Here is a 27,388-nt window from a genome sequence, read left to right on the forward strand (position 1 = left end):
CAATCAAGCGGGCTGCTTTGTCCTGGACATCATCTTGAGAGTTGTGGGAGCTGCACTCATCCAGGCAAGTGGGGGGTATTCCATCACACTCCTGACTTGTGCCTTGTAGATGGTGGACAGGCTTTGGGGATTCAGGAGGTGAGTCATTCGTCGCAGGATTCCTAGCCTCTGACCTGCTCTTGTAGCCACAGTATTTATATGGATAGTCCAGTTCAGTTTCTGGTCAATGGAAACCCCCAGATTGTTGATAGTGGGGGATTCAGTGATGGTAATGCCATTGAATGTCAAGGGGCTATGGTTAGATTCTCTCTTGTTGGAGATGGTCATTACCTGGCACTTGTGTGGCACGAATGTTACTTGCCACTTGTCAGCCTGGATATTGCCACGGTCTTAGTACATTTGGACACGGGCTGCTTCAGTATCTGAGGAGTCGCGAATGGTGTTGAATATTTTGCAATAATCAGCGAACATCCCCACTTCTGACCTTATGATTGAAGGAAGGTCATTGATGAAGCAGTTGAAGATGGTTGGGCTGAGGACACCACCCTGAGGAACTCCTGCAGCGATGTCCTGGAGCTGAGATGACTGACCTCCAACAACCACAACCATCTTCCTTTGTGATAGGTATGACTCCAACCTGTGAAGAGTTTTCCCTCTGATTCCCATTGACTACACTTTTGCTAGGGCTCCTTGATGCCACACTCAGTCAAATGCAGCCTTGATGTCAAGGGCAGTTACTCTCACCTCACCTCGGGAGTTCAGCTCTTTTGTCCATTTTTGTAGCAAGGCTGCAACGAGGTCAGGGGCTGAGTGGCCCTGGAGGAACCCAAACTGGGTGTCAGTGAACAGCTTATTGCTAAGCAAGTGCTACTTGATAGCACTGTTGATGACCTCTTCCATTGCTTTACTGATGGTCGAGAGTAGACTGATGGGGCGGTAATTGGCCAGGTTGGATTTGTCCTGCTTTTTGTGCAATTTTCCACATAGCCGGATAGATGTCAGTGTTGTAGCTGCAATGGCACAGCTTGGCTAGGGGAGTACAAGTCTTCAGTACTATTGCCGGAATATTGTCAGAGCCCATAGCCTTTGCAGTATCCAGTGCCTTCAGCTGTTTCTTGATATCACATGGAGTGAATCAAATCAGCTGAAAACTGGCATCTGTGATGCTGGTGACCTCCGGAGGAGGACAAGATGGATCACCCACTCGGCATTTCTGGCTGAAGATTATAGCAAATGCTTCAGCCTTACCTTTTGCACTGACACGCTAGGCTCCCTCATCACTGAGAATGGGGGTATTTGTGGAGTCTCCTCCTCCAGTGAGTTGTTAAATTGACCACCACCGTTCACGGCTTGATGTGGCAGGACTGCAGAGCTTACAACTGATCCGTTGCTTGTGAGATTGCTAAGCCCTGTCTATCGCTTGCTGCTTATGCTGTTTGGCACACAAGTAGTCCTGTGTTGTTGGAACTTTTTGAGGATGTTACTAACAAAATTGATAAAGGAGTCTCGATGGACGTAGTACACTTGGATTTTCAGGAGGCTTTTGATAAAGTCCCCCACAGGAGGCTGATTAGCAAAATAAAAGCACATGGGATAGGAGGTAATATACTGGCATGGATTAAGGAATGGCTAACAGGCAGAAAACAGAAAGTAGGAATAAATGGGTCATTCTCGCGTTGGAAGGCTGTGACTAGGCGGGAATGTGTGTTGTGAGGAAGATGTAAAGCAGTTACAGGAGGATTTGGACAGGCTTAGTGAGTGGGCAAGAACATGGCAGATGGTACGCAATGTGGAAAAATGAGAGGTTATCCACTTTGGTAGAAGGAGCGGATGTGCAGATTTCCTAATTTATTTCCTAAAGAGTTTAGAAAGTGTAGATGTACAAAGGAACCTGTGTGTCCTCGTCAATAAGTCACTGAAAGCTAACATGCAGGTGCAGCCGGCAATTAGGAAGGTTAATGGTATGTTGGCCTTTATCGCAAGAGGATTGAGTACAGGAGTAGTGAAGTCTTGCTTCAATTATATAGAAGCTTGGTTAGACCGCACCTGGAGTACTGTGTACAGTTTTGGTCCCCTTACCTCAGAATGGGTATTATTACCATAGAGGGAGTGCAACAAAGGTTCACCAGACTTGTTCCTGGGATGGCGGGACTGTCCTATGAAAAGAGATTGGGGAAACTGGGCCTGTTTTCTCTAGAATTTCGAAGAATGAGAGGTGATCTCATTGAAACCTCCAAAATACAAATATAGGGTCGATGCAGGCAAGGTGTTTCCCCTGGTTGGGGAGTCTAGAACCCAGGGACACAATTTCAAAATAAGGAGGAAGTCACTTAGGGCTGAGATGAGGAGAAATTTATTTATTTAGAGGGTTGTGAATCTTTGGAATTCTCTACTTGAGAGCGCTGTGGAAGCTCAGTCATTGAGTATGTTTAAGGTAGAGACTGATAGATTTCTAAATGCCAATGACACAAAGGGATATGGGGATAGTGTGGGTAAAAGGCACTGAAGTGTTCGATCAGCCATGATCGTACTGAATGGTGGAGCAGGTTCAATGGGCTGAATGGCCTTCTCCTATTCCTGTGTTCCTAATTCAAGCTCATGGAATAGGAGGGTCAGTGTCAGCTTGGATAAAAAAATTGGCTTTCAGACAGAAAACAGCGAGTCATGGTAAATGGTTGCTTTTCAGACTGGAGGGTGGTTGACAAGATCAGTGCTAGGACCACTGCTGTTTTAGATATATATATATAGATAAATGGCTTGGATATTGGAATAGAATGAGATTTCAAAATTCGCCAATGATATGAAGCTTGAAGGAGCGACAAATAGTGAGGATGATACTAATCGAATGCAACAGGACATAGGCTAACAGAATAGGCAGACAAGTGGCAGATGGAATTGAATACAGAAAAGAGTGAGTTGATACATTTTAGAAGGGATAGGGAGAGCCAATATAGACTTAATGACACAATTCTAAAGATTGTGTAGGGACAGAGAAACCTTGGCGTTCATGTGCATCGATCTTTGAAGATGGCAGGACATATTGAGAGTAGTTAGCAAAGTATATGGGATCTTGGACTTCCTAACTAGAGGCACTGAGTACAAAAGCGAGGAAGTTACACTGAACCTTTATAAAGCTCTGGTTAGGACACAACAAGAGTACTGCGTCCAGTTCTGGTCACCACACTTTAGGAAAGAGGTGAAAGTCTTTGAGATGAGGCAGAGGAGATTTGCCAAAATGCTTCCAGGGATCAGGGATTTTTGCTACAAGGTTAGGTTGGAGAAGCTGGGGCTGTGCTCCTCAGAGCAAAGGAGATTGAAGGGAGATCTGATAAAGGTGTACAAGATTATGACAGGTTTAGATAAGGCAGGCAAAGAAAAGCTGTTTCTGTTAGCTAATGGTAGCAGGAGTAGAGAACACAGATTAAAGGTTTTGGGCAAGAGATGTGGTGGGGGCGAGATGCGAGGGAAAACTTTTTTTTTTACAGTGAGTGGTAATGACCTGGAACTCGCTACCCATGAGGGTGGTGGAAGGAGAAATTATTTCAAAAGGAAATTGGATGGGCACGTGAAGGAAATAAACTTGCAAGGATATGGAGATCGAACAGGGGAATGGGACTGACTGGATTGTTCCACAGCGAAGCAGCAGAGTTGATTGGCAAAGGGTTTGTATCCCCACCAGTACTGATAGAATAAGTGGTGTTCCAATTAAGCTGTTTAAGATGATTAAAGAATTGGTGGGGTGAACACAAACTACCGTAGATGTTGGCATATAAGTCAACCTTTGAAGCCTCAAAAAATCCTTCCAAAAACGGGGATCGATATTTACACCGAGTATAAAAGTGAACTGCCGGCGTAGGTGCGGGTGGTCGCCATTTTGAAATGTCATCAGCATCTGACGCAAAGAGTGGGCGTGTCTAAAACTCCTGCGCGTCTTCATAACGCAGCCCGTATCGCCTGTTTGATCCCTTGTGCCCAGCTCTAAGGTACTGGTAAGAAAGACATGCATTTGTGGGGTGAAAAATTGAGGATGGCTACTAATGCGAGTACAACATATCGTGGTTGAAAAGGGGGAGGGGCAACTTATACATCGAGTGTATGCAAAAATGTGAGCTTTGAGGCCGAAGAACATGGAGTAATCGCCACGATTTACTGTATTTTCTCTGGCAGTGCAGCAAAGGGGGCAAAACCTTCAAATTAGAACCAGGCTGCTCAGGGGTGATGTCAGGAAGCACTTCTTAACACAAAGAGGAGTGGAAATCTGAAACTTTCCACCCTCCCCCCACCAAAAAAAAGCTGTTGAGGCTGGGGATCAACTGAAAATTTCAAAACTGAGACTGATGGACTTTTATTGGGTATAGGGATTATGGGGCGTGAAACCAAGGCAAGGAGATAAGGTACACAGCAACCATGATCTGTTTACTTTGTGGAACTTTGAGGGGCTGAATGGCCTCCTCCTGTTCCTATGTTTCTTTAACACAGATTAGGACCATTAGGTGTGGGAACTGAGAGTAAGAGAGGCAAGGGGTGAAAATATAGCTAGTTTGACTATAATAAAAACTGAATGTCTTATTGTGCATAACACAAATCATAGTTAATCACTAGTTTGGCCTCAGCTGCAGTATCTAATTCTGGCATTGCACTACAGGAAGGAGGTCAAGGCCTTGGAGAGATAAAGAGATTTTACTCAAATGGTACCAGGGATGAGAGATTTCAATTGTGTAGAGAGACTAGGGGAGGATGCACTGCCTGAAAGGGTGACAGAAGCAGATTCAGTAACTTCCAAAAGGGAACCGGATAAATAGTTGAAGAGGAAAAGTTTGCGGGGAGGGGGGACTCATTCTAAGAGCCAGCAGAAGCACGATGGGTCAAATGGCCTCCTTCGCTGAAGTATGATTGTCGAATGGGCAATGAGGACCTCATTGCAATTCCTCAGCCGAGCAGTCATCTGGGCATCAGGGACACCATGGGCCACAGAACATCCCATCTCCATGGCAACAGACACAAACAGGTGCCCTTATTGTTCTTGGGACCATTTCCTCCCAAATCTTATAAACTAATTTCTTTAAACCAAGTTGCTGCAAATTAAGGCTTTCACCAGGACAGGAGCCTCAACACTGAGTCCCTGCAGTCATAGGGGGCACAGATAATAAGCTGCGGAGGACTCACTTAACACAGCCTACAAGAGAAGGCCGATGAAGCTTTTCATCAGCGGTTCCAGCCAGGAGCTCGGAATCTTCCAGAGCTCCCCCCTCTCTGTCCTCCTTGCAGCCTCTGCCCACACTCCGAGGTTGCCCTGTCCTGGGGGAGCAACAGGTATTTGCGATTCACAGTGTTTAATGTGAGTTTGAGAGCAGCAAACAGCCCGATGAAACCAAGAGCATTATCCACAAATCCGCTTTTAAGTCAATGTCTCCTCAAGGATTAAACTACAAAATCAAGGTTGGCACTCAGCGCCAGTACCATGGGTGTGCTGCAGTGTCAGAGATGCCATCCTTCAGATGAGGCATTAAACAGAGGCTCTGTTTGCCATACTCCACACATTCTGTGAGCTAAGATCCAGTGAGAGTATCTGAAGAGAGGCAGAGAATTTGCTGTTTTATACAGCAGTCTTCCCTCACATCGCGCACATTTTCTCTGTCTGAGGAAGAAGAGTAGGCGAATTGCACAGAATAAAGGCCAGACATTATCAGTCATAACCAGCAACTGAGGGAATCAGGCTAAACAACTGCAAACAGCCAAAAACAACAATTACTGGATAACTCACTGTCTGCCCATCCTGCTCAGTGTTGGGGAATAGCGACAGAGAGAGAGGGACAAAATCTTTAGCTGACTCTCAGCACAACTCTTAATGCTGGAATTCAGCACCAAGCTCAGTCTGAGCACCACAAGCCCAGGAATTACAGCCTCCTGCCGGAGGGTGCAAAATGACCAGAAAGGGACAAGGGGATATCACATTGGGGGGGGGGGGGTCACTGTCTTGGGGAGGGGAATTAGGGAAGTTGACCAGAGGGGTTCTGATGTGGAGGGTACCCAGTGTCAGGAGCAGTGCCAGTGTCCCGGGGGGGGGGGGTTTCCACTTTCCAGAGAGGGAGGCAGGGCCCAGCGTACGTGTCCTGATGGCAATGTTGTGGGGGGGGCAGTGTCCAGTTTCTTTGGCGGGGGGAGGGGGGGGTAGTATTGGGAAGGGAGGGAGACAGTGTCGGGGGGGTGGGCAGGGGGGCCGCAGGGGGCAGTATCCGGGGGTGGGGGGAGGGAATGTCCTGGGGGGGGGGTGGGGGGGTGGAGAGGGAATGTCCGGGCGGGGGGGGGGGGGGGGGGGGAGAATGTCCGGGCCGGGGGGGGGGGGAGGAGAATGTCCGGGCCCGGGGGGGGGGCGGGGAGAGAATGTCCGGGCGGGGGGGGGATGTCCGGGCGGGGAGGGGGGGAGAATGTCCGGGCGGGGAGAATGTCCGGGCGGGGGGGCGGGGAGAATGTCCGGGCGGGGTGGGGGGGGGTCAGTGTCCAGAGAGCCGTGGGCAGTGCAGTCCTGGTGTCCGTCTCGGTCTCCGGCCCCGGGCTCGGAGGGAGGTTTTTCCAGGTCCGATATTCCCGATTTTTTTTTCTCTCCGGGAAGTCGAGAGAAAATGGCGGCCGGATGCCGCCGGGAACAAAGCGGCCGAAAGCCCCGGGATTTGAACCAAGAAAAGACATTTTACCTCAGAAATACCGACCTCGGCTCGTTCCCGGGGTTTAATCCGTCACAATCGCCACAGCAAACAGGAACCGGCGCCGATCCGGAGGCCGATGGAGGCGGATGGAGGAGAATCCGAGGCCTACGCGAAAGGATTGAACTGAAAACCGACTCCGGCCTCGCAAACCGGGCGCAGGGACTGAAGCGCAGCGCCGGCGCCCCACCTGGCGGCCGGAGCCGGAGATGCAGCAACAGCGCCGGCGCCCCACCTGGCGGCCGGAGGCTGAGATGCAGCAACAGCGCCGGCGCCCCACCTGGCGGCCGGAGGCTGAGATGCAGCAACAGCGCCGGCGCCCCACCTGGCGGCTGGAGGCGGAGCTGCAGAGACAGCTCCAGCGCCCCACTTGGCGGCCGGAGGTGGAGCTGCAGGGACTCAGACTGATATTTCCCGTTGTTTGTGTTCCCAGTGTTGATATACCCAGTGTTTATATTCCCAGTGCTGATAATTCCAGTGTTTATATTCCCAGTGCTGATATACCCAATGTTAATATTCCCAGTGCTGATATTCCCAGCGTTGATAATCCCAGTTATTATAATCCCAGTCCTGATAATCCCAGTCCTGATATTCCCATTGCTGATAATCCCAGTGTTTATATTCACAGTGGTGATATTCCCAGTGTTGATATACCCAGTGTTGATAATCCCAGTGCTGATAATCCCAGTTCTGATATTCCCAGTGTTGATAATCCCGTGATGCTAATCCCGTTGCCTGTTTTTCTCAGCGATATGTACAGTGGATTAATTTATTTTATTTATCCTATTTGACTATATAGATGCAAAATGCATATAAATAAAGATGTGTTTATAATTAATAAGAGGTTTGTGCACATTATCTCCCAGACTGTTAAATTAAACAAATGCACCTGTAAGAGGTGTGGCATGAAATGTCACTGTGTCTCACCTCTCCAGCAGACCACTGGTTTCTGACTCATATTTTCCTCTTCATTTCCTGGAAAGTGAACCACAGGTTTCACAAAGACTGAAGAAACCTCACAGACCATGTGAGGGGATGCTGTGCGGACACACTGCTCAGACTGGAGAGCAGCCATTAAAACCTGGAGTGGAGTCTGACTCAGAATCAATCCCTCCACTGGTGAGCCAGGACCCAGTGGTCTGGTCTCCCTCAACCTCCACTGGGAATCTCATGGATTCCCCCCCCAGCTTTCAGCCTACGCTTTGGAATTCCCTCTACAAGGGTGTGAATGTATTAGAGAGGGTGCAGAAAAGATTGAGACTGGTTCCAGTGAGGAACCCTAGTTCTGTAGATCTGACCACAGCACTGTGGCATGGGAGGGATTTCTTCTCTCAGAGGGTAGCCAATCTGTGGAATTCTTTACCGCAGAGGGCTGTAGAGGCTGGGTCGTTAAGTATATTCAAGGCTGAGATAGACAGATTTTTAATCAGTAAGGGAATCAAGGGTTATGGGGAAAAGGCAGGAAAGTGGAGTTGAGGATTATCAGATCAGCCATGATCTCATTGAATGGCGGAGCAGACTCGATGGGCTGAATGGCCTACGTCTGCTCCTACGTCTTACAGTCTTATGGTCTTATAGATAGATTGGAAAAGCTGGGGCTGTTCTTCTTGGAGAAGGTTGAGAGGAGATTTGTTGGAGCTGATCAAAATCACGAGGGGTCTGGATCGAGTATGTAGGGAGAATCTGTTCCTGTTGGCGGAAGGATGGAGAACCACAGGACACTGATTTAAGAGATTAAAGAGCCAATGATGACAGGAGGAAAATGTTTGACACACCAGGTGGTTAGGATCTGGAATGCTGTGCCTGACAGTGTGGTGGAGACAGATTCAATCGAATTCAATTATTGTCTGAAGGGAAAATTATTTGCAGGGTTATGGGGAAAAGGTAGGGGAGTGGGGCTAGCTGAGCTGCTCTTGCAGAGGGCCAGCAGAGATACGACAGGCCAAATGGCCTCCTTCTGTGTTGCATCCATTCTGGTTTTGTATGAAAGTCCTGACCCTTTGCTTTGAAAGGCATCCCCAGACTCCGCCTTTAGTCACCTTCCTGGCTCCAATGACAACCCCCAGCTGTGTCCAGGATTGCCCCAAGACTCCGGGAGTTATAGGTTAACCCCTCGGACACTGCTGTGAACAACATTCAGGAGTAAAATCATCGAAGGGTTAGAAATGCTACCCTGGAGTGCATGTCCACAGATGCCGGAAGGTGGAAGGACAGGTAGATGAGGTGGTTAAGAAGGCGTGCGGGATGCTTTCAGCTATTAACCGAGGCCTAGAGTATAAGAGCAGGGAGGGTGTGCTGGATCTGTATTAAACACTAGATAGGCCACAGCTGGAATACTGCATACCGTTCTGGTCAGCACATCACAGGAAGGATGAGCAAGGGAGGGTACAGAGGAGATTTACAAAGATGCTGCTGGGACCGGAGGATTTTAGCGATGAGGAAAGATTGGATGGGCCGGGGTCATTTTCTTTGGAACAGAGGAGCCTGAGGGGAGATTTAATTGAGATATATAAAATTAGGTGGGATCCAGATCGAGTGGACAGGAAGGACCTATTTCCCTTAGCAGAGAGATCAATAACCATAGATTTCAAATAATCAGCAGAACGATTAGAGGGGAGTTGTGGGGGATTCCTTTTCACCCAGAGGGTGGTGGGGGTCTGGAACTCACTAACTGGATGGGTGATAGGAAGCACAAACCCTCATCGCGTTTAAAAAGTATTTGGATATGCACCTGAAGTGCCCGAGCCTACAGGGATACGGACCGAGAGCTGGAAAACGGGATTAGGCTGTTTTACGGCCAGCACAGTCATGATCTATTGAATAGCTTCAAGGCTGAGTTAGATTCTTGATCTACAAGGGAGTCAAGGGTTATGGGGGCAGGCAGGAAAGCGGAGCTGATATCAAAAGTCAGGTCAGCCGTGATCTCATGGAATGCTGGATCAGACTTGAGGGGCCGAATGGCCTACTCCTACTCCTAGTTCTTATATTCGTATGGCTGAATGGCCTCCCTATGTGTCATAAGTTTTCAATGTTGTTTTTAACTTTTAACACTTTTAATTAATTCTAAAATTATTGGGCACAGGAGAAAATGGCTGTTTGATTGACAGCCAAGAATCATCCAATCAGGCCATGTAGAAGCCGCTCACTTTCTGATTGGCTGTGGGAAGGCTGGGTGGTAGGGTGGTTGGAGACATGAAGTCATGTGATGATACCTCCAGAAACATGTCCTTTCAGAGCTGGCAACACTTCTCTCTTACTAAGGGCAGGATCGTCCCAGATTTGCGTTAAGTGCGGTAGCGGGCGGGTAAAGTACTCGCCGGCCACAATGGCGACTTTTCACGTCCTATCATCCCAATCCCGCCGCATTAATTATGCATTCCCGGGAAACATGCCGTTTCCATGGCAGGCGGGTTCTCATTCACCTGCCCGCCATCACCTCGCTGCTTCATCGCGCCAAGCGCCATATTTAAAGTGCAGCCGCGCGCACACCGCTCACCACTTACAGCCCACGACTGCTGCACATGGCCCCGAAAGGTAAAAAGACTGCAGCCTCCAGGTTCAATGACACGTCCCTCGAGCGCCTTTTGGACGCAGTGGAGGCCCGTCTGGTAGTCCCCACTCTGGCCGCAGGATGGCCAGCGACATCACTACTCCGGCTTGGGAGGCGGTGGCAGCAATGGTCAGTGCCAATGCCGTTCGGAAGAGGACAGCCACCCAGTGCCGCTACAGGATGAATGGTCTAATCCACTCCGCCAGGGTAACTCACTCTTCTCATCACTCTCAACTCACAAACCCATCACACACCCACAGGGATCTCACACCTCAAAGGACAACACCACTAGCTCTCACACACACACCCTCACATCTCCATCAGGCTCATACCCTCTGGAGCTCGCGTCCTCATCCCGTCCATGACTCCACTCACCACATAAACATTCCACAACACAGTGCCATGTGTCCTGCTCACACTCTCTCCACGTGTTTTCCTGCAGGAGAAGCTGGCTCACAACAGCCGGGAGAGGTCCCAGACCGGGCCTGGAGTGGCCCCACATTAGGCCCCTCACTCGGTGTTCTTCACCGGCGTGTTTTCTGGCTGACATGGGCAGACAATCCAGCAGTTGGGGGGCAGAGGGGTCGATGAGTCCAGCAGGCTGGCCTTATAATGATATGTTGATTTATGACAATGAGGTTCCCAGTGTCCGATGGTGGGAAACGCGGCCCTCCATCGACCGGCTGAGCGAACAATTGCAAACTGGTTCCACAACGTCGTGAAACCGATTTCTGGCCTTCTCGCTATATTGTCCGCTCACGCCACCGAACATGCCCGACGCCAACGGGCACGGAAAATCCCGGCCTAAATCTCATAGGATGATTTGCTGTGTACAAAACATTAAATGAGGTCTTGTGGTGACGTGGGTGATATCCCTGCCTCTAGCTCTGGGTTCAATTCCCACTCTATGGCTGGAATTTTCCAGCCCCTCAGGCCAGTGAGATCTTCTGGTCCCGCAGCAATGGCTCACCGGACCCTCCACGGGGAAATCTGCCGCGGGGGTCTGGAAAATTCTGGCCTGGGACTTAATGGCCAAGGAAGGTGTGTTCATAACATGATCAAACAGATTGAGTGTTTTTCTTCATCCATTTACAGGATGTGGGCATTGCTGGCGAGGCCAGCATTTATTGCCCATCCCCAAATGCCCTTGAGAAGGTAATGGTGAGCTGCCTTCTTGAACCGCTGCAGTCCATGTGGTGCAGGTACACCCACAGTGCTGTTAGGGAGGGAGTTCCAAGATTTCGACCCAGCGACAGTGAAGGAATGATCGATATATTTCCAAGTCAGGATGGTGAGTGACTTGGAGGGAAACTTCCAGGTGGTGGTGTTCCCATCTATCTGCTGCCCTTGTCCTTCTAGATGATAGTGGTCGTGGGTTTGGAAGGTGCTGTTGAAGGAGCCTTGGTGAATTCCTGCAGTGCACCTTGTAGATGGTACACACTGCTGCTATTGTGCGCCAGTGGTGGAGGGAGTGAATGTTTGCAGATGTGGTGCCAATCAAACGGGCTACTTTGTCCTGGATGGTGTCAAGCTTCTTGAGTGTTTTTGGAGCTGCACTCATCCAGGCAAGTGGGGAGTATTCTGTAACACTCTTGACTTCTGCCTTGTAGATGGTGGATAGGCTTTGGGGAGTCAGGAGTGAGTTACTCGCCGCAGGATTCCTAGCCTCTGACCTGCTCTTGTAGCCACAGTATTTATATGGCTAGTCCAGTTCAGTTCCTGGTCAATGGTAACCTCCCAGGATGTTGATAGTTGGGGATTCAGCGATAGTAATGCCATTGAACATCAAGGGACGATGGTTGGATTCTCTCTTGTTGGAGATGGTCATTACCTGGCACTCGTGTGGCGTGAATGTTACTTGCCACTTGTCAGCCCAAGCCTGGATATTGTCCAGGTCTTGCTGCATTTGGACATGGACTGCTTCAGTATCTGAGGAGTTGTGAATGGTGCTGAACATTGTGCAATCATCAGCGAACATCCCCACTTCTGAACTTGTGTTGGAAGGAAGGTCCTTGATGAAGCAGCTGAAGATGGTTGGACCAAGGACACTGCAAATCAACCTGCAAATCCTTCCAACCACATGCCTGTGGCAGATGGTACGAGTGGGTGACCGGATCTGTAGTACTGTTAGGGTCTTGGTTTCCTTATTGAAGAAGGGATATAACAGCATTAGAAGCAGCACCGAGAGGATTCACTTGACTGTTTCCTGGGATGCAGGGGTTGTCTTCTGAGGAAAGGTTGGGCCTGTATCCATTGGAGTTTAGGAGAATGAGAGATGATCTTATTGAAGCATCTAAGATCCTGAGGGGTCTTGACAGGGTGGATGCTGAGAGGATGTTTCCCCTTATGGGAGAGCTAGAACGAGGGGACACAGTTTAAAAATAAGGGGTCTCCCTTTTAAGTCTGAGATTAGGAGAATTTTTTTCCCTCAGAGGGTCGTTAGTCTGTGGAATTCTCTTCCCCGGAGAGCAATGGAGGCTGGGTCATTGAATATTTTTAAGGCTCAGTTAAATAGATTCTTGATTAACAAGAGAGTCAAAGGGTATCGGGGGTAGATAGGATAGGAGAGTCGAGATCACAATCAGATCAACCATGATCTTATCAGATGGTGGAGCAGGCTCGAGGGGCCAAATGGCCTACTCCTGCTCCTAATTCGTATGTTTGTATGAGAGATTCTGGGTCAGCCATGCTTGATTTGGAGTGCAGCCCCTCAAATACAGCCTCTGGCTTCAGGCTAGCAACCTGTTCCAGGAAAAACAAGCTACAGAAAACAGACGTAAACATGTGCTTTGTTCACCTCATGTGTCTCTTGATGTGGGAAGTCTTCTAAAGTCTAAGTGTTAAATAAATTAATTGGGGATAGTGTGGGAAAAAGGCAGTGAAGTGGATGATCAGCCATGATCGTGTTGCATGGCGGAGCAGGCTCGATGGGCTGAATGGCCTACTGCTCCTCTGTCCCCATATGTGAGAGATAGTTTCAGGCAGAACTCAAGTCAGTGCAGCTGTTCAAAGGAGACCTGCTTAGCATCTTATTGCCTTCAGGAAAATATTCTCTTTTTCTTCCAGTGATTAATTCCGAAACATTTGCTGAGATTTCCAAACCTCCTGACTTGCATTTTCAACACTTGGTTCCTGTTACAAGTTACATCATTGCATTTGGCAATCAGCTAAGCAGGAAATTGTGCCTCTCCTCATGTGGCTTTCTGTCAGGATCCTGTCTGACTCCGTCACTGTGAGGCACCGAGGCCTATTTTACTCTGTTAAAGGCCCTGTCTGATTTACTGTTGTTGTTGATGAAAGACATTGGGGGTTACTGTTATTTTCCAGCTTGCCTCTGTGGCTTTCTGCTACCCTACAGGGACGTGTCTCCCGAAAGCAAATAAGATCTCCTGATCCCTACTTATCAACATCCAGTCTCCGACTGCTGCACTCCCAATGCTGGGCTCCTGGAAGGTGGACAGACAGAGTCTGGGGAATTCAGGAATACTGTGCACACTGTTGATCTCCTAAGCTAAGAAAGGATGTGCTTACCCTAGAGGAAGTTCAGCGAAGGTTCACTAGATAAGTTCCTGGGATGAGTAGATTGTCCAATGAGGAGAGACTGAGTAGGCCTATATTCCCTGGAGTCCAGAAGAATGGGTGGTGATCTCATTGAAACATAAAACTCTTAAGGTTCTTGACCGGGTGAATGCTGAGAAAATATTTCCCCTGGCTGGGGGATCTAGAACACAGGGTCACAGTCTCAGAATAAGGGGTCGGCTGTTAAAGGCTGAGATGAGGAGAAATTTCTTCACTCAGAGGATTTGTGAATCTTTGTAATTCTATACCCCAGAGAGCCGTGGATGCTCAGTCATTGAGCATATTCAAGACAAAGATTTTTTTGGTGGGGGCACTAAGGGAATTAAAGGAATTGGAGAAAGTGCAAGAAGGTGGAGCTGAGGTAGGAGATCAGCCATCAATGGAGGGGCAGGCTTAAGGGGCCCAAGTGGCCTACTCCAGCTCCTATTTCTATTGTTACGTTCTGTGAAAACTGGGAGATTCTTGAAGAAAGTCCGGAACCTGTGGATCTATGGGATGTGCCTACATCATGATGGACAAGACATCAGGCAAGATAAATCAGAGTGCCTCATTTCTGTCTTTGTGAGTTCGTAAAACAGACTGCAGCCATTCCTAAGGAAGATGCACACTCATTTCAAGCAATGCACGTGGAGGGGACATCCTTTAACCCCGTGAACACAAGTTCCAGCCTACACTATATAATGTTCTTCCAGGCTGGTGTTTGAGGTTTGATATCAAAACCCTGAGTTTTATGCAGATGGCAGCTCATCATCCATCAGTAACTCTCAGCTCCCTCCTCCCTCTTTAATGGACCTGGTTAAAGCTACAATCCAACCAACGGGGAGTGCGTCAGTATTTACAGGGGGTCCCTGGGGAGTGTGTCGGTATTTACAGTGGTTCCCCAGTGAGTGTGTCAGTATTTACAGGGGGTCCCGGGGAGTGTGTCAGTATTTAAAGGGGTCCCCGGGGAGTGTGTCAGTATTTAAAGGGGTCCCCGGGGAGTGTGTCATTATTTACAGGGGGTCCCTGGGGAGTGTGTCAGTATTTACAGGGGGTCCCCAGGGAGTGTGTCAGTATTTTACAGAGGTCCCCGGAGAATGTGTCAGTATTTACAAGGGGTCCCGTGGAGTGTTTCAGTATTTACAGGGGTCCCCAGGGAGTGTGTCAGTATTTACAGGGGGTCCCCGGGGTGTGTGTCGGTATTTACAGGGGTCTCCGGGAGTGTGTCAGTATTTACAGGGGTCCCCGGGGAGGGTGTCAGTATTTACAGGGGGTCCCCAGGGAGCGTGTGAGTATTTACAGGGGGTCCCCGGGGTGTGTGTCGGTATTTACAGGGGTCTCCGGGAGTGTGTCAGTATTTACAGGGGTCTCCGGGAGTGTGTCAGTATTTACAGGGGACCCGGGGTGTGTGTCAGTATTTACAGGGGGTCCCCGAGGAGTGTGTCGGTATTTACAGGGGGTCCCCGGGGAGTGTGTCAGTATTTACAGGGGGTCCCCGGGGAGTGTGTCAGTATTTACGGGGGGGGTCCCTGGGGAGTGTGTCAGTATTCACAGGGGTCCCCAGGGAATGTGTCAGTATTTACAGGGGGTCCCCGGGGTGTGTGTCGGTATTTACAGGGGGTCCCCGGGAGTGTGGCAGTATTTACAGGGGTCTCCGGGAGTGTGTGAGTATTTGCAGGGGGTCCCCGGGGTGTGTGTCAGTGTTTACAGGGGACCCGGGTTGTGTGTCAGTATTTACAGGGGGTCCCCGGGGTGAGTGTCAGTATTTACAGGGGGTCTCCAGGGCGTGTGTCGGTATTTACAGGGGTCTCCGGGAGTGTGTCAGTATTTACAGGGGGTCCCCGGGGTGAGTGTCAGTATTTACAGGGGGTCCCCGGGGAGTGTGTCAGTATTCACAGGGGTCCCCAGGGAATGTGTCAGTATTTACAGGGGTCTCCGGGAGTGTGTCAGTATTGACAGGGGGTCCCCGGGGAGTGTGTCAGTATTTACAGGGGGGGTCCCCGGGGAGTGTGTCAGTATTTACAGGGAATGCCCGGGGAGTGTTTCAGTATTTACAGGGGGTTCCCCGGGGTGTGTGTCGGTATTTACAGGGAGTTCCTGGGGAGTGTGTCAGTATTTACAGGGGGTCCCCGAGGAGTGTGTCAGTATTTACAGGGGTCTCCGGGAGTGAGTCAGTATTTACAGGGGGTCCCCGGAGAGTGTGTCAGTATTCATAGGGGGTCCCTGGGGTGTGTGTCGGTATTTACAGGGAGTTCCTGGGGAGTGTGTCAGTATTCATAGGGGGTCCCTGGGGTGTGTGCCGGTATTTACAGGGAGTTCCTGGGGAGTGTGTCAGTATTCATAGGGGGTCCCTGGGGAGTGTCAGCATTTACAGGGAGTCCCAGGGGTTGTGTCATTATTTACAGATGGGCCTCAGGGAGCGTGTTATTATAATGTCAGGCAGTCTCTCTCTCTCTCCCTCTCTCAGGTTACAGTCTCAGGCAGTCTCTCTCTCTCTCTCCCTCTCTCTCTCTCTTTCTCTCTCCAATTATAATCTCAGAGCCTCTCTCTCCATCTCTCCCTCACAGATTATTATCTCAGACAGTCTCTCCCCCTCTCTCTCTCTTTCTCTGTCTCCCTCCGATTATAATCTCAAGCAGTCTCTCTCTCTCTCTCTCCGATTATAATCTCAGGTAGTCTCTCTCTCTCTCTCTCTCTCTCCGATTATAATCTCAGGTAGTCTCTCTCTCTCTCTCCGATTATAATCTCAGGTAGTCTCTCTCTCTCTCTCTCTCTCTCCGATTATAATCTCAGGTAGTCTCTCTCTCTCTCTCTCTCTCTCCGATTATAATCTCAGGTAGTCTCTCTCTCTCTCTCTCTCTCTGATTATAATCTCAGGTAGTCTCTCTCTTTCTCCGATTATAATCTCAGGTAGTCTCTCTCTCTCTCTCTCCGATTATAATCTCAGGTAGTCTCTCTCTCTCTCTCTCCGATCATAATCTCAGGTAGTCTCTCTCTCTCTCTCTCTCTCTCCGATTATAATCTCAGGTAGTCTCTCTCTCGCTCTCTCCGATTATAATCTCAGGTAGTCTCTCTCTCTCTCTCTCTCTCTCCGATTATAATCTCAGGTAGTCTCTCTCTCTCTCTCTCTCCGATTATAATCTCAGGTAGTCTCTCTCTTTCTCCGATTATAATCTCAGGTAGTCTCTCTCTCTCTCTCTCTCCGATTATAATCTCAGGTAGTCTCTCTCTCTCTCTCTCTGATTATAATCTCAGGTAGTCTCTCTCTTTCTCTCGAATTCCTGAGCTGAATACAGAAAACTTCACTCTGAACAGAACATTTTTTCCTCTTGCTTCCAGCCTCTCACTCATTTTCCCAGCACTCTCCTGTGAATCATTCCATCCGCCTACGAAGATGGAAGGAGGAGGGGCCTCAATTTAACATCTTGTCTGAGAGACCGCACCTCTGACTGTGCAGCATTCCCTCGGTACTTACAGGCATAGGGTGTGTCAGGCTGCATTTTGTGCTCAATTTCTTGTAGTGGGACTTGAACCCACCACCATCTTACTCAGAAGAAGCTGTATATCACAGTCTGCTTCGGCCAGAGATCCAATGCCTCTCGCCAAGAAGGCAGGCAGCCAATATTTAAACACAGTTTAAAATTCCATTGAGGTAAACTGGATCACAAATCCCTGTCAGGAAATGAGCCAGCCAGAAGGGGAAGCCATATCAAGCTAGCTGTCAGCTAGGGCTCAGTGGGGCAGCACTGCCCCCTCTTGGTCAGAAGGTTCCGTGTTCAAGGCCCACTGCAGAAAGCTGTATACAGTATTAGGCTGAGAATGTCCAATCCAGTATTGAGAGAGTGTTAGCGGTGGCACATTTCTGCTGAGACATTAAACTGAGGGTCCCTGTATTAAACAATTGTTTTGTGTTTGATTATGTGAGTCTGGCAACTGATCTATGCTCATTGTGCTTGATTGGTTAAGCCCTGGTGTTGACTCAGAGAAAAGTAAACAGACACAGAGAAGCTGCAAGAAGCATGGAGTAGACATTTTAAAGTGTTGTATAAAACTCTGTAAATGAAGTTCCTGCACACGTAGAAACTAATTTCATCTCTACATTGCTCTGAGTCAAACCGAATATTTAAAATGTACAAAGGCCCAATCTACTCTCTCGGGTGGACATATAAGATCCCATGGCTGCTATTTCAAAGAAGAACAGGGGAGTTATCCACAATGTGCCAGCATCAACATTGATCCCTCAATCAACATCACTAAAGAACAGATTATCTGGTGATTATCACATTGCTGTTTGTGGGATCTTGCTGTGTGCAAATTGGCTGCTGCATTTCTGACGTTACAACAGCAACAACACTTCAAAAACACTTCATTGGCTGTAAAGCGCCTTGGGATGTCCTGAGGTCATGAAAGGCGCTATATAAACGCAAACTCCTTCTTTCTTTATTAAAGAATCCTTTTATTTTTAACTGACTGTGATAATTATTCAGTAAATCTTAAATAAATTGTAAAATATAAAAACAAAACAGTATTGAACTGTCCACAGCTGGTTTAACTCTCCATTACAGTTTGACAGCAGTTGATTGGTCTGCTCTCTTCCCAGGCCGGTGAAATTCACACTCGCGATTTAAATTTGGAAAGCGCCTCACATTGATTACCATGTTCCTGCGGGTAATTAACACGAGGGGTTGAAGGTGACCCTTCAGGGGCCAGAAAGTGTGAAATTCAACAGACACTCGTAGCATGGTGCAGAATGTCACACAGTGCTGCCGCTGTCTGCTGAAGAAACTCACAGGCACACTGTCTAAATAATGCTAACATAGAATGACAGAGAGTATACAACACCGAAACAGGCCATTCAGCCCAACCAGTTCATGCTGGCCTAGTCCATACCGATGTTTATACTCCACTTGAGCCTCCTCCCATCCTTCCTCATCGAACTCTGTGGGTGTAGCCCTCCATTTCCCTTCTCCAGCGTGTGTTTATCTTGTTTGCATCTACATGATTCATCTCAACAACATGTGTTAATATCACTGGACTAGTAATCCAGAGGCCCAGGCTATTGTTCTGGGGACATGGGTTCAAATCCCACAGCAACTAGTGAAATTTAAATTCAATTAATCTGGAATTGAAAGCTAAGTAATGGTGACTGTGAAACTATCATTGATTGTTGTGAAAACCCATCTAGTGTTTTAAGGAAGGAAATCTGCCGTCCTTACCTGGTCTGGCCCACATGTGACTCCAGACCCACAGCAATGTGGTTGACTCTTAACTGCCCCCTGAAATAGCCTAGCAAGCCTCTCAGCTCAAGAGCAATTAGGGATGGACAACAAATGTTGGCCTTGCCACCGATGCCTGTATGCCATGGAAGAATTTTTTAAAACTTAGCGTGCCCAAGCCTTGGCTGAACATGTCCGTGTTGGAGGGTGTGGGTGTTGAAGGTGGTGGATGGGGTGCCAATCAAGTGGACAACTTTGTTCTGGACGGTGTTGAGCTTCTTGAGTGTTGTGGGAGCTGCACTCATCCAGGCAAGTGGAGGGTATTCCACCACATCCTGACTTGTGCCTTGTAGATGATGGTATCATCAGCACTGTGATGTAGAATTAACTGAACGTCCAACAAGAGCCCCACACTGCCAGCTACCCTGAGGAGATCCTAAATCAACTGGCAAAGAGAATTATTAAAAATCTGTTCCCTTTAGAATTCTTTGCAGAGGAGGCAGAGAGTGGGGATAAGGGGGTCCTTCTCAGGATGGCGGCCGGTGACTGTTGGAGTTCCGCAAGGGTCAGTGTTGGGACCACAACTTTTCACTTTATACATTAATGATCTAGATGAAGGAACTGAGGGCATCCTGGCTAAGTTTGCAGATGATACAAAGATAGGTGGAGGGACTGGTAGTATTGAGGAGGCGGGGAGGCTGCAGAAGGATTTGGACAGGTTAGGAGAATGGGCAAAGAAGTGGCAGATGGAATACAACGTGGGGAAGTGTGAGGTCATGCACTTTGGTAGGAAGAATTGAGGCATGGACTATTTTCTATTTGGGGAGAGAATTCAGAAATCTGGAGTGCAAAGGGACTTGGGAATCCGAGTCCAGGATTCTCTTAAGGTTAGCTTGCAGGTTGAGCCGGTAGTTAGGAAGGTAAATGCAATGTTGCCATTTATTTCGAGAGGACTAGAATATAAAAGCAGGGATGTGGTGCTGAGGCTTTATAAGGCTCTGGTCAGACCACATTTAGAATATTGTGAGCAATTTTGGGCCCCGTATCTCAGGAAGGATGTTCTGGCCCTGGAGAGGGTCCAGAGGAGGTTCACAAGAACGATCCCAGGAATGAAAGGCTTAACATATGAGGAACATTTGAGGACTCTGGGTCTATACTTGATGGAGTTTAGAAAGATGAGGGAGGATCTGATTGAAACTTATAGAATACTGAAAGGCCTGGATAGAGTGGACGTGGGGAAGATGTTTCCATTAGTAGGAGAGACTAGGACCCGAGGGCACAGCCTCAAAGTAAAGGGAAGACCTTTTAGAACAGAGATGAGGAGAAACTTCTTTAGCCAGAGAGTGGTGAATCTATGGAATTCATTGCCACAGAAGGCTGTGGAGGCCAGGTCATTGAGTGTATTTAAGACTGAGATAGATAGGTTCTTGATTGGTAAGGGGATCAAAGGTTACGGGGAGAAGGCAGGAGAATGGGGTTGAGAAACTTATCAGCCATGATTGAATGGCAGAGCAGACTCAATGGGCCGAATGGCCTAATTTCTGCTCCTATGTCTTATGGTCTTATGGTCTTGTAGGCCTGGAGGAGCAGCAGTTCCCCATCCCCATCTACCCCCTGCTCCAGATCTCTCAAGGGGTCCCTAGAACTCCTGACCCACCCTCTCCCACAACCCCCCCACCCCCCCCTCCCCGAGATCTTGCTGGGAACCTCAAACAGTTGTGAAACCCTCCTCCCAGTGACAGTCAGGGACCTTTCTCATGGGGGCCCCTGCTGCAGCCTCCTGTTGAGAAATTCTTGCTCCCGCCTGTCAGGTGGTCAATTTGACCTGGTGTCAGGTGAGAGTTATTAAAATGGCTATTTAAACGCCTGCCCTGCCCCTGCCCATCCACCCACCTCACTGGCTTCATCGCCCACTCCCGGGCTCCCTCACAGTCTCCTCACCTCCCGTCACTATGTGCTGCAGTGAAGCTGGGCCTGAAGTTGTTGAGTCAGCCCTGTCATTTCTACAAAACGAGAAGAAAGTAAACACTCCAGCTGAAGTCCCCCTTGAGGGTAAGTGAAAAAAAATAACCCAGCTGATGAATAATAATGGCAGGAGATGGAAAAACCTTTGGCTGAACTGGATATTTTATTGCTTTTCCAATTTATGTGGCTCCCTGTCACCTTCTGAATAAAATCGGCAGCAATTTACCATCTCGCATCCAACTGGAGGAAGAGAAAGTTGTTCACAAGGGTCATAATCCACTTGATCTTCCGACAACCTTGAGTATTTATGAGATTGTGCCTGTGTTTATAAAAAATATTGTATAAAGAGAAAAAAACTCTCAGCATCTGGAAAGAAAAGAAACTCATATTTAAATATCCTGTCCCAAAGTGTTTGATAGACAATGAAGCAATTATTAAAGTGCAGCCACTGTTGGAATGTAGGAAACACGGCGGCCAATTCATGCACAGCAAGATCCTGCAAACAGAAATGAGGTAATCAATTTTATTGAATGATATCTATTAGCCAGGACACTGGGGAGAACTTTCCTGCTCTTCTTTGAAAAATTGGATAAATGACATCTTTTGTATCTACCTGAAGTGGGGAGACGACACCTTGGTTTAATGTCATGTCCAGATAATGGTAACTCTGACAGTGCAGTGCTCCCTCAGTACTGACCCTCCGACAGTGCAGCACTCTCTCAGCACTGACCCTCCGCCAGTGCAGCACTCCCTCAGCATTGACCCTCCGACAGTGCAGCACTCTCTCAGTACCGACCCTCCAACAGTGCAGCATTCCCTCAGCACTGACCCTCCGACAGTGCAGTGCTCCCTCAGTACTGACCCTCCAACAGTTCAGCACTCCCTCAGTACTGACCCTCCAACAATGCAGCGCTCCCTCAGTACTGACCCTCTGACAGTGCAGCACTCCCTCAGCACTGACCCTCCGACAGTGCGGCACTCCCTCAGCACTGACTCCAACAGTGCAGCGCTCCCTCAGTACTGACCCTCCTATAGTGCAGCACTCCCTCAGCACTGACCCTCCAACAATGCAGCACTCCCTCAGTGCTGACCCTCCGACACTGCAGCGCTCCCTCAATGCTGACCCTCCAACAGTGCAGCACCCCCTCAGCACTGACCCTCTGACAGTTCAGCACTCCCTCAGTACTGACTCCAACAGTGCAGTGCTCCCTCAGTACTGACCCGCTGACAGTGCGGCACTCCTCAGTACTGACCCTCCAACAGTGCAGCGCTCCCTCAGCACTGACCCTCCAACAGTGCAGCGCTCCCTCAGTACTGACCCTCCAACAGTGCAGCACTCCCTCAGTACTAACCCTCCAACAGTGCAGCGCTCCCTCAGCACTTACCCTCCAACAGTGCAGCACTCCCTCAGTACTGACCCTCCTATAGTGCAGCACTCCCTCAGCACTGACTCTCCAACAGTGCAGCACTCCCTCGGTACTGACCCTCCAACAGTGCAGCACTCCCACAGTACTGACCCGCTGACAGTGCGGCGCTCCCTCAGCACTAACCCTCCGACCGTGCATCTTAACCACCCCTAAGCCTGACAGGACTGAGGCAGAGGGTGGGTGTGTAAAGTTAAAATCACCTCTGGAAGTTTCTATTCCCTTTAGCTGCTACCCTTACTGGGTCCTTTCTGTTAAGTAACTGAGATTCCTGCCAGATTCAGGAGAAAGGCCTTTTTAATATACACAGATCAGAGTCTGTGATGTCATTCAGAACCTGGTGGCATTTTAACTGGGCAACGTGTGTCAGGTGCCCTCTCTACCCCTCCCCACCCGCCACACCGTGAATCCTGGCCAATGGGAAGAAGAGATTAAGTGTGAAATATTCCCACTTGGAGAGATGTCAGGAGCTTGGAGTGGGATTGGTTATCTTGGCCCCACAAGGTAACTTCTGACCTCTGCTGGTACCCCCACCCTACACGCTGTCCCACCTTGCCCATCATCCTGGTGCCCCTCGGCCACTTACCTGCAACACGCTTGTGCACTGATGGGCGATCTCTGATCCACTTGATCTTCACCTCTCTCAAGCAGGCAGCAGCTGATGGTGTAGTGTTCAATGGTTTAATTGATCTGTGTTTGATTATGTGAGTCTAGTAACTGAACAGTGCTCACTTTGTTTGATTGGTTAATCCTGGGTGATGGCTTGGAGCTCAGACATTTTGTGATTGCAGAGATATTTTAAGATGTTGTAAATAAATCTGTCGCACATTTAGTAGCTAGTGTCATCTCTGAATTGCTCTGTGGCATATCAAACATATAAAATATACAAAAGATAGGATGTAACTGAGGCCTGGGCATTAAAATATCCGCATATTTCAAACTGATCACAGGGGACGAGGGGTCAGACATGAGTTTGGGGCAGGAGGGGGATTGACTCTGCCCTCCCAGTTAAAATTTCACCTTCCCACCTCCCATTCCTAATTGGTGTCAGGATCTGTAAAAGCTGCATTCCTACCCAATGGTTATGGGTGAGGCAAATGTTTGTTCCTTTCTAAAAAAAAATTGCATTGGTGAGCAATGCCACGGGAGATCAGTGGAAATGGACAATGGATATGGGAGAGGATTGAGCTTAACTCCACTGGGGACATGTAACGGTAATCCACATGGTGTTTGCTCTTGTATATCATCCTCTGTTGTAGAGGGAGTGGAATTCTCTCCCTAATCCTCTTACCCTCTCTCTTTCTTTAAGACGCTCCTTAAAACCTGACCAACCTTGACCAAGCTTTTGGTCACCTGTCCCTAAGATGTCCTTCTGTGTCTCAGTGTCAAATTTTGTTTGATATCGCTCCTGTCAAGTGCCTTTGGGCATTTTTGTGACATTAAAGGCTCTAAATGAATACACATTGCTGTTACTGAGTGGCACCAACCCATCCCTCAGTAAATGGTGAGTACAGGAATCGATGTTGGTGGTTTCAACGCGGGGATGTGAAAAGGGCATCAGTTTTGATTGGCACCGTGCTGAGGGTGTGGTGGCACTTTACTGGGCTGGGAATGAGCACAACTGAATCTAACACACCACAGACATCCGAAACAAACTCCCAAGTGACTTGCACTGTGATTTGGCTCATCACTCACTCATTTTCCACTCACAGGCCAAGTCCCTTAAGAAAGAAAGCTTGCCTCAAATACATGATTTATTTTTGCTGGCTTCAGTGCTCTTGGCTGAAGATGTTAACTCATTGCCGGTCAACAACTTGCATTTATTTCATGTCTTGAATGTGCTAATGTGTCCAAAGGCACTTCACAGGAGTGATTTATCAAAGTTCACAGCAAATTCATCTTTAATTCCTGTGGACTCCAGGAGCTCTTGACTTCACTTGAGAACCAAACTTAGATCCTTGTGGCAACACATCAGAGCTCAGACCTGCTGCCCAGAAATAAAAACAGAAAATGCTAAAAATACTCAGCAGGTCTGGCAACTTCTGTGGAGAGAGAAACAGAGTTAATGTTTCGAGTCGAATGTGACTCTACTTCATAACCCAGATGCCGCTCATCTTTAACACGTCTTCTTATTTGGGATGGATGCCCACTTGAGATGGCGCAGGTCAGACTTTGTGGATTTAAGGGGGGCAATTTTCACTGTGCATGGACGTCTCTTATACATCACAAATGGCCTGATTGCTAATTTTGATCTTTGAAGGTTAACAGGACAGTTTTTAATCAGCAACCCAGTGGACACAAGATTTTGCAGCTACATATTTCCATATATGGAGAAGCAGACTGACTGACCCAATCTGAGCAGCAATGACACTGCTTCTTACCTCTCTCATCCACTGAAACACCAAAACCACAAAGGTCTCAGTCCCTCGGCCTCACCACTTACAATGCGCTTTTAAAGAGCTGTTGAGATGGGCGAGCAAACTCTGGACCTGAAAGAACCCAACAGTGCACGAAAGGTCAGAAATGAGATGTGGTTTAAGCTGCTGAGACTACAGTCATCATGGGGCGGTTAAAGCGACACTCACCACTCATCTAGTCAGATTCACAAGATTATTAGATCTAACTAATCATAGTTTGTCTAATTCTGGAACGCCAACCAGGGTCTCACTGTGGAAGGTCTTACCACAGCACTCTAAGGAAAAAAAGTGGTGCTCAGTACCCTGGGCACCACGACAAAAGAGAACACTGGGATCTCAGGGAAAGAGCCTGACTCTAACCTCAAAGGTCATTCAAGCCACATCTGACCTCAATGCTTTGCTTGTCATTGGTGGGTTCATCAAAGTGTGGCTGCTATGTAATGAACTGCAAGGGGAAGATAATATAGTCGCAGGGAGCATCAACAGGAAGAAACAGCCAAGGAAAATTCATAGAACACCAAAAAAGGCCATTTGGCCCATTGTCCTTGTGCCGACTCTTTGAAAGAGCCATTTAATTAGTCCCAATCCCCCACACCCACTCTTTCCCCATAGTGCTGCAAATATTTCCTTTTCAGGTTTATATATCCCAATTCTTAATGACAGCCTAACCTATCTTTCAGGAATGTATTTCGGTAACTGGAAGCTTAATCCAGATTTAATGGTTAATGTGGGTTTTCATCTTTTAATTCTTAAATCGTTGAATATCAATGATGAATTTGGAGGAAATAAAGTCAAGCCCAAATTCAGCTACTGACCTCCCCACCCCCTCTCAATATCTGTCTGAGGCACGCTTGGTGTGTCACCACGGTAAGGCCTTGTGATTGGTGCATCAGTGGAGAAGGGTGTCAGCTGACACCAGAATTCCTTTACTAAACACATCACAGCTGTCTATTGAGAGCATATTCAACTAAATCTCTCTTCAGCTTCCTCCTGTTCACACAGTCAAGAAGAACACTGACAAATTGCATTTAGATAGCACCTTTCATGTAGTACAAACTCCCACAATGCTTCACAGCTGACAAAATTTGACACCAAGCCACAGATGGAGCTATTCAGACAGGTGAGCAAAGGCTTGATCAAACGGTAGGCCTTAAAAAGCATCTTAAAGGAGGAGAGAGAGGTGGAGAGGTAAACTGAGGAAGTTCCAGGGATTCTTGGCAACTGAAGGCACAACCGCCAATGGTGGAGCACATGAATCAGGGATGCTCAAGAGGCCAGAACTTGAGGAGTGCAGGTAACCCGGAGGATTGTGGGAGGTTACAGAGATGGCGAGGGAATGAGGCCATCAAGGGGTTTGAGCAGAAGAATGAGAATTTTTAAGGCAAAGAGTTGCTCGACTGGGAGCCAATGTTGGTCAGTAAGCGCAGGGACTGATGGGTGAATGGGACTTTGTGGGTTATGATTTCGGCAGCAGAGATTAGGATTACCTTAAATTTATGGAGAGTGGAAGATGTTTGAAAGTAATCCTAGAAGAGATTGATGGACTGCAGAGTTATGTTACACAGCACTTATATCAGCTAATTCAGTGCATGATTCGGCTGCATTTATTTCTTATCCAGTGTCTTCTCTTGTGTGTTGCTCCAAAACTATAATGATGATTGATGTAAGCTGTCATTTAGTGCAGGGAAATTACGTTCTATAATAAACTGCTTCAAAAATAGTTTGTGGTATTTTTTTGGGAACTTACTTTAGGCACAAGATCAGCCTTAGGCTTTGCCAGTATAACGAACACATTTGTAGATCCTTTGAACTTTGATTAGTATATGTGGTATTTTTCTATGCAGAAGCTTTTTGTATAAGTTAATCAGCTCAGAAAGCCAGGACACAATTTCCGAGATTCAGAAAAAAGACTTATTGGACTCAGTTGTTTACTTTACTTCATTCACAGGATGTGGCCAATTAAGGATGGGCAATAAACGCGGTCAGCATTTATTGCCCATCCCTAATTGCCCTTGAGAAGGTGGTGGTGAGCTGCCTTCTTGAACCGCTGCAGTCCATGTGGTGTAGGTACACCCACAGAGCTGTTAGGGAGGTAGCTCACAGTGATGATGAAGGAATGGTGATATAGTTCCAAGTTAGGATGGTGTGTGATTGGGAGGGGAACTTGTAGGTGATGGTGTTCCCAAGTGTCTGCTGCCCTTGTCCTTTGAAGTGGAAGAGGTTGTGGGTTATGGAAAATTTATTTATCTACAGTCAAGACATTAAACTGAGGCCCCGTCTCTCCTCTCAGATAAAAGACCTCATGAACTATTTTGAAGAAGAGTGTGGGAATTATCCCCATTGTCCATGATCATATTTACCCCTTAACAAGATCCTGAAAGCAGATTATCTAGTTGTTCCTGTTTGTGGGAGCTTGCTGTGCGCAAATTGGCTGCAGCATTTCCTACATTACAACAGTGACTGCACTTCAACAGGACTTCAACAGGCTGTAAAGCATATTGGGACGTCCTGAAGTTGTGAAAGGTGCCATATAAATGCAAGACTTTCTTTAAGA

General features: G+C 48.0%; 1 protein-coding gene across 9 annotated transcripts in view; it reads right to left on the reverse strand.

The window, feature by feature from the left end:
• Nucleotides 1-6,868, reverse strand: part of prrc2b (proline-rich coiled-coil 2B) — a 74,971-nt gene extending 68,103 nt beyond the window's left edge. For 7 of the 9 annotated variants that reach the window (XM_078550129.1, XM_078550128.1, XM_078550132.1 and 4 more), the window contains exon 1: nucleotides 6,696-6,866. The gene's annotated coding sequence lies outside the window, so the exon portion shown is untranslated. Of the gene's footprint in view, nucleotides 1-5,166; nucleotides 5,304-6,695 lie in introns of those variants that run through there. The other 2 variants (XM_078550127.1, XM_078550126.1) reach the window with 2 other exon arrangements.
• Between the last annotated feature and the right edge of the window lie 20,520 nt (nucleotides 6,869-27,388).

The sequence above is a fragment of the Cetorhinus maximus genome, chromosome 10, assembly GCF_964194155.1.
Source record: "Cetorhinus maximus chromosome 10, sCetMax3.hap1.1, whole genome shotgun sequence".
Taxonomy (NCBI): Eukaryota; Metazoa; Chordata; class Chondrichthyes; order Lamniformes; family Cetorhinidae; genus Cetorhinus; species Cetorhinus maximus.